The sequence below is a fragment of the Mustela nigripes genome, chromosome 15 (assembly GCF_022355385.1).
Source record: "Mustela nigripes isolate SB6536 chromosome 15, MUSNIG.SB6536, whole genome shotgun sequence".
NCBI classification, from domain to species: Eukaryota; Metazoa; Chordata; class Mammalia; order Carnivora; family Mustelidae; genus Mustela; species Mustela nigripes.
In genome coordinates, this window is record NC_081571.1 from 4498953 (window position 1) to 4506228 (window position 7276).

Sequence of the window (7276 nt, forward strand, 5' to 3'; positions counted from 1 at the left end):
ATCCCAGCCTGCGGTGGAATCCGTTCATTTGGCTTGGAACCCTGAAGCCGCTGCCCATGGCTAATATAGGCACAGTGTGCCGTTCAATGACCTCTTTGCCTGTCCAGCAAAAATACCCTATTTTGGCAACCTGGGTTTTCCCCACAGCGGGTGAATTTGGCACCAAATATGATCTCATTTAAGGAGTAGGAAAGAAATGTGCCAGCTCCACTTACTCACTGAGCTGAAACTCTCTTTGAGTTACACTACTTGAAACAGAAACAGTCCGGAGACTCAGGGTGTCAACCAAGATGCTTGTGTAAATAAGCTGTGGTGTCCCCTCCGCCAAAGGCTGTCCTTCTGTAGGTAGGCAGGGAGGAGCATGGGAAGACGAAGGGATCTCTAAGGCAGAAGAAAATAGACTTCACCAGAAAGAAAGAGCACAGAAGAAATGTCCCAGGAACTAGAACACACACCTGCCCGTCCACCCATGGGAATGAAAAGAAAGGTCTTTCCGGTGGAGTTGAGATAAAAATATAATCAGGAGCTTCCCCGGATATGTTATGTTCAATATGGCATCCCTTTTTGGTTGGTGTGTCCATTAAATTGCAGAATTACATGCTTTCTGCAGAGACTTAAAAGTAGTAAAACCCCTCCTCAGAGCAGGGGAGGAAGGGGCCCACGGCCTGGGGGAAGCGAGGATGTCATGGCTGACCTCTCCCCGCTTCCACCGTTCTCTGTGACGGCAGGATGCTCGGACACCAGCCTCTGCAGTTTACCCATCCTCAGAGCTTTCGTTTCCCTAGAAACAGTCTTTCAACCCATTTACAAGCCCAAATTGCCTCCAGCAATCTCCTGACTATGGTATACACATTTGTCTGCAAATGGGACTTAAACATCAACATTACTTTCTCATAGGTAGTAGGGCATGTAGTGAAAATTTACCCTTGAAAGTCCCTAACATTATAACAACAGGGAGCCAAGTACAGACAGACTTTGGGCCCACAGAAAGCCTCCACTGGAATTACCCTCAGAAAAGTTGTCTTGCCCTCCTTAATGTCAGAACAGGACATGAGTCAGCAAAGACCTTAAAATGGAGAAGTCAGATTAATTCACCCTATAAATCAATAAAGCAAATTTAAGACGTTAAGACATAGCAAGAATTATGAATGTCGATAATGACAGAACTGTATTGGCACAATCCGTTGTAGAAAAGGTCATGATCACTACAGCCCTGATTTGACCCCAACTATGCATCCCTGTAATTGAAGGGGCACATAAATGCACTTTGTACAGCACCGAATATAAAGTTAAAGATGAGTGATACTTAACGGGTTGGCTGTACATGTGTGCATGTGTACTTATGTGTTCAATTAAAGATTTCCAGGTAAAAATGTACAAGCTAAGATATTATATTTCAGATTTAATAAGAAAAATACGATATTCCCTCAGTATTCCAAATCTCCTCTGTGTTATACAAATCTTCCTCCTCTACTTTGCTGAACACCCTTCAGCATTGTCCTATTCATCTTTGACTCTCCTACTCAGTCAGATTCAGAACCATGGATACAGAAGATATTCAATAAAGATTGAATGATTGAGTCACCTTGGCCAATTTCCAGGTAATAAAAAGACACATACTTCTATAGCATATCTTGGATTGAATTGATGGAGCCTCTGCTTTCAGTCTTGTCAACTACCAGAACTCGTTGTCTACTGCCCGGACTTGGGTAGGGCTAGAACTGGAATAGGAGCTCCTCGGAGTCTTGGATTGACCTTTAAAAGCTCAATTTTGCTTCAAAATGACACTTTACACAAAAATGAGAGACCCATAGATGAATTATATGGTATATGAACTATAAATCTCAAAAAAGAATAACAGACGAGAAATAGATCATATGATTGAAATACATCTCATTTCATATTACCTGTCTAACATTATCATCTGGCTTTTTGAAGGGAAAAAGAATATTCACTCATTCACTTAAAAACCAACTTTTCGTTGGGGAACCTGCCATAGAAAGCCATGTAGAGTCTTTACTTACCTGTCATCTGCTCTCTGAGGTGCGGATTATTAACCTATGATCAGTCTAATTTAAGAAGGAGAAAACTAAGTTTCCAAGAGGTAAAGAATCAGGGCCAGTATGTGATGTACAGTCAGTTTTTAAAACCAAGTTTATCTGACTCCAAACAAATACACTTAAAATCTAGGATAATTTTTTTCTTTCATTAGCAAAGCCTCTGGGGAATATGAGATGTGTTGGACATAATAGGGTCAGGATTTTCTTAAAATGCTCACTTAACTTAAACATTTAATGAATTAATAAAAGCATCAATACGTAACACTAGGGAGATGTTTGCATATGATGAAAAACTGATAAAAGTTGGATTTAGTTTATGTTTTAAGCTTAAAAACCTAACAAATTATTATCTTCATGCTCAAAGTAAATGATTATCTAATTTATCAATTAAGGTTCTGTTTATGTAGAGTTGCTAGATTTAGCAAATAAAAATATGCCTAGCTAAGTTTGAATTTTAAATAAATAACAAAAATGTTTTAGTATATGCTTATTTTATGCAATATTTCCTGTAATTTATCTGGTAACCTTATTACAACTTTGTTTAGTGATTAAATTTGTTGTTGCATTAAAAACAAGGAGAAAGGGCTAAACCTTTACTACTATGTAAATTAGTGCACAAATTGCAGATACCTGAGAAACTCAAATACATATGCCTCTCTAGCACTTACTACCTAAATGAAATAAGAGATCTATGAAGTTCAAGTGATCACTCATATTATTTGGGTGTCTGACTTAAAAAAAATTAAAAAGTTCTAGTTTTAGGACACATGAAAAGAGTTACGCAGATTGCAGAGCCCCCATTTTCTAATTTTCTAATCCAGAGCAGAATATTTAAATCAAACATATGTCTGGGTGCAACATTACTTTAGCTAGACCATAGATGCCCTCTTCTAAGAGCAAGAACTGGGGTGGCGTGGGTTTCGCCTCACCATGAAATCTAAGCGCCATGAGAGAGGACACTGAGGCACAGGGACCAGAGCTCAGGGCGTTCAGTCTGCGGACTCACTGATGTTCAGCAAGAAAAACGAACTTGGATATCATCTATTCAACCTCCCCTTTTTACGAATAAGAAATAGCTGGTGCTCTCCTCTTTCTTAATTTAACATTTCTTAAATTTTTAAAATTTAAATTTAAAATTTCTTAATTTTACATTTTATAATCTGCAAAATGGCGTCGCCTATTCCACGAGACTGTTGTGGGAAATGACAACAGATGACGGGTTTGAAAGCGCATTATTTTTTTTTTTTTCAACAAAAAAAGTGATTATTGCTTAACATGTGCCCCAAACTATATTAAGTCTCCAAAAATTTATATCATCTGATAGGTCAGATATATATAAAATTACATTTAAAGTTTTAAAAATATCAGAACATATTTTCATTTAAATTGAAAGCGCATTATTTGACAAAATAATTTTATAAACCAAGGGTACCCCAGAGATGGGCTATATTAATTATGTACTCAGCACTCAAAGGAAGCTTAAGGAGTATCTACCTTATACCTCTTACTCAGAGAGGAAGTTAGTGACTTTCCAGTTAGCGCAAAGAGAAGCCAAGGCGGAGCTAACGCCACACCCTCAATTCCCATCCAGTGCTTCTTCCAATTTCATCATGTTCCCCCTTAGGCACTGGCACAGTGGCTCCCTGCTAAGTGTTAAAGTCAGACAAGATGTGCTAAGTGTAGAATCTAAGGAAAGAAAATGTGGCAAGGAGAAAGGAGAAAAGCACATAAAATAGAAATTAAAATAGTAACGGGATTGGCAGTACAAAAAGCAAATTGCTCCCCAGGTCGTCCAAGATCAGAATAGCAATGGGAATTGTCCTGGTTTCCAATTTGGCACCCTTTGCATCAATCACATTTAGCGGTCCTCGCTTGAACTCATGGTAGGACAGTCAATATCATCATCGCTTGTGCCATCACAAAGTATTTAGTAGGAGCTGTGCAGAGAGTTGGCTTTCCCTTCTCCCATAGAGCATTCTTGTGGCAACATGGAAACGGTGTTATTTTTATATGCAAGAGATCCTTAGCAAGTACTGAATATATGTTTTATATTTAATCAGAGCTAGTTAAGATGCACTTGGTCAAATGATCATTTCAGAATTCCTGGTATGAGAAACCACTTTAACCTTCTTCCCCATGGATGGGGACATAGGAAGGTGGGGAGACCCAATGGGAAAATCCAAACTCCTTCTAAACAGCAACATTGTGCCAAGGTCTGGGCTGGTGCCCTCATTTGCATTACCCCATTCCAACCCCATGGCAGTAACTGCCAACATCTCTAGCAGAGGAAGGAACTGAGACTCACAGAAGTCAAGCTGAGTTTTCAGTGGTTGCAGACTAAGATATGGCAGAGCTAAGTGAGATGAGAACCTAAAGCTTCTCAAACCCAGCATCAAGCAACATGACACTAGATGTTTCTGATGTAAGCAAACTTTGGTCTCAAAAAGCTATGATTGGGCTTTTCTTCCTATCATAGGAAGAATAGAAAACATCTTAATCATGGAAAGGATCTTACAAACCTAATAAGGTACAAGGAAAAGATGGGGATATGGAATATCCGGCTAGGTATGTTTGAAAGGGAGACAGAAGGAGACTTAATCTCCTGAGAAAGGAAGGGGGAAATTGACCAGCCCCAAAATCCAGAGAAGACAAGGAAAGGGTGAAGTAAGACTTTGCATCAGGGTTAAGGAAAGAAAGCTAGTTAGTCATAAGCAAAACCACTCGGACAGTCTAATCAGCCATTAACCTGCTATGTACCTGCTTATCAATGAGTAGCTTTAAAAAACACTATAGGAAAGGGGCACCTGGGTGGCTCAGTGGGTTAAAGCCTCTGCCTTCGGCTCAGGTCATGATCCCAGGGTCCTGAAATCGAGCCCCGCATTGGGCTCTCTGCTTAGCAGGGAGCCTGCTTCCCCCTCTCTCTCTGCCTGCTTCTCTGCCTACTTGTGATCTTTGTCTGTCAAATAAATAAATAAAATCTTTAAAAAAAAAAAACACTATAGGAAAGTCCCTTCCTACGTGACAAATAAAATGCAAGTGTCAATTATTTTTATTTGCATTACTAGAGAAATAAAGAGCTTCCTTTCCATGTAACTTCAAGGCAGTTAGGAAACACATGGAATTAACCTGCATTCACTTTTACTTACAGAGCAGGATAAAATTAAAACCAAAACAATAAGGATGTTAGAAACCAATTCAGCAGCCTTTACTGATCTTTTAACCTTGTTTTAAGAAAAAGAACAAGAATTTCTCGTTGTTTAAGAAAAAGAACATGATAGAGATTCTCGTTGTTAAAACTGGAATACTCTTTCTAAGAATGTAATGATCACTTATCAGAATAAAATTGAATAACGAAGTAAAAGGCTTTAAACTAAGAGCAGGATTTTCAAATATCATTGTATAAGATAACTATAATATGTGGACTCATTTCAGGGAGTGCTGTTTGAAATGAGGACAATCACCATACCTTACACTAGAAGCCGCTAGGAGAATCCCACTTCCTTATTCAACAGGGCTCTTCACCCCACACGGGGTATTACAGCAATAGACTCTTTGTGACCAAACCTTGCAGCCCAGGATGGAAATTACAATGACAAAGCCGGGTGGCGTGAGCATCTCGACCACCGGGGATCTCTCTAGTAACACTGCAGCCAGCGCCTCGCCCACAAACCCGCACGCTGCCAGCCCAAACTGCACATTTTGTAGAAGAACCCATTACTCACAGCGGCAGGGCACGTTACGGAAGATTCTGTATCGTCTATGGAAGGCGGGTCCCTTAGGAAAGTGGTCAGTGATCTCCGCAAACTGCAGTGACTGAGCGACCTGGTTCCAGCCCAGCTCTCAGCGGACTTGGATAACCAATCAAACCGCAGGCCTGCCGATGTCCATGAGCGTCTTCCGGTTCCCCATCCCGTTGGTTACCTAGCTGGATCCTCAGATACCTACCGGTAGCTGGCAGCGTCCGTCTGGGCGCCTTTGTTTTCCTTTTGTCACATCAGCAGGCTCCAGCGTGACTGCCGCCGCAGCAGCCGCACTGAGTCTGGCGGACTGGATGCCTATGCCGCAGTCAGCAGCAACACCTCCCCCCACCCCCCCCAGCAGCCCTTTTTTTTTTTTTTTTTTTTTTTTAAAGAGATAGGACCATCATCAACCTTAGGTTTTAATAACGCTGCAGAACGCAGCATGGTTGCTCAAGCTGGGGGTGCAACATGACAGCAAGTGCAGTTTCTATTCTCACCGAATTGCAAAGATGAATTTCGGCATGTAGGCGCGGTAGCAAAAGTCTGGCTCTGTTAAGCACCAGCTGTGTGACCTTGGTCAAGTCACTGGTGGGTCTCATTTAGTTCATGGAAAAGCAATGCTCAGTCACAACTCCTACCATTTACTACAACTAAATGCAAAGACATCAGCCACATGCTCACTGATAAAATACAGCAACACAACTATACAGGTTATAGTTCACCAAGCCCTCTGTGTATTTTATTTGGATTTGGGTATGAAGTTCCAAAGGTTGAAAAGAAAAGCATTTACCCAAAATGTTTTGTAAGTTGTGAAATATTGTACAGCTGTAGAATGTTCTAAGTTTCGTTATGGTCAGTTTAGTAATAAAAGTATTGTAACAATAAATTAAATAGAGTTCTGTTTTCTTGCTTCCTACACATGGGGGATGTGAAATACCAAGAGAGACTGGTTTTGTAAATAGCTCTTCCCCTGCTGCCCTTGGTGCACCACATTCCTCATAGCCTCCTGGTAGACCTGCCTACCCCAACAGAAACCTAGAACAGAGGCTTATCTAGATCTGCTTCTAGAACTTGAAGCTCCTTGTTGCTTTAGAGCTGAGCAAAATACCTAACTTAGCTCTGCCAACACCAGACCTAAAAAGGCTAAACTGATTTCTCCTGGGAAGACCCATGTGGCCCCAAAATGTTAGCAACCACTCCAGAAGCCTACACCAGCCTCTCTGCAGCGTGGGCCTCCCAGGGGCTGCCACTTAAGACACCAGATCTAATTTCCTTTATGTCCTAGACTCATGGATTCAGATATATATAGATATCTGAATATACATATATATACACACATATATATATACATATATACATAATATATATACATATTGTATATGTACATATATACATAATGTTTACATATTGTGTGTGTCTGTGTGTGTGTGTACTAGGAAATAGTAGGAAAATGTTTTATTCTGATAAAAATTGCAA

The 7276-nt window shown here is 40.4% G+C and overlaps 1 protein-coding gene across 3 annotated transcripts in view; it reads right to left on the minus strand.

The window, feature by feature from the left end:
* SACS (sacsin molecular chaperone) overlaps positions 1 to 6130 on the minus strand; it is a 94269-nt gene extending 88139 nt beyond the window's left edge. For 2 of the 3 annotated variants that reach the window (XM_059378274.1, XM_059378271.1), the window contains exon 1: positions 5783 to 6130. The gene's annotated coding sequence lies outside the window, so the exon portion shown is untranslated. The remainder of the gene's footprint in view (positions 1 to 5782) is intronic. The other variant, XM_059378272.1, reaches the window with a different exon arrangement.
* Between the last annotated feature and the right edge of the window lie 1146 nt (positions 6131 to 7276).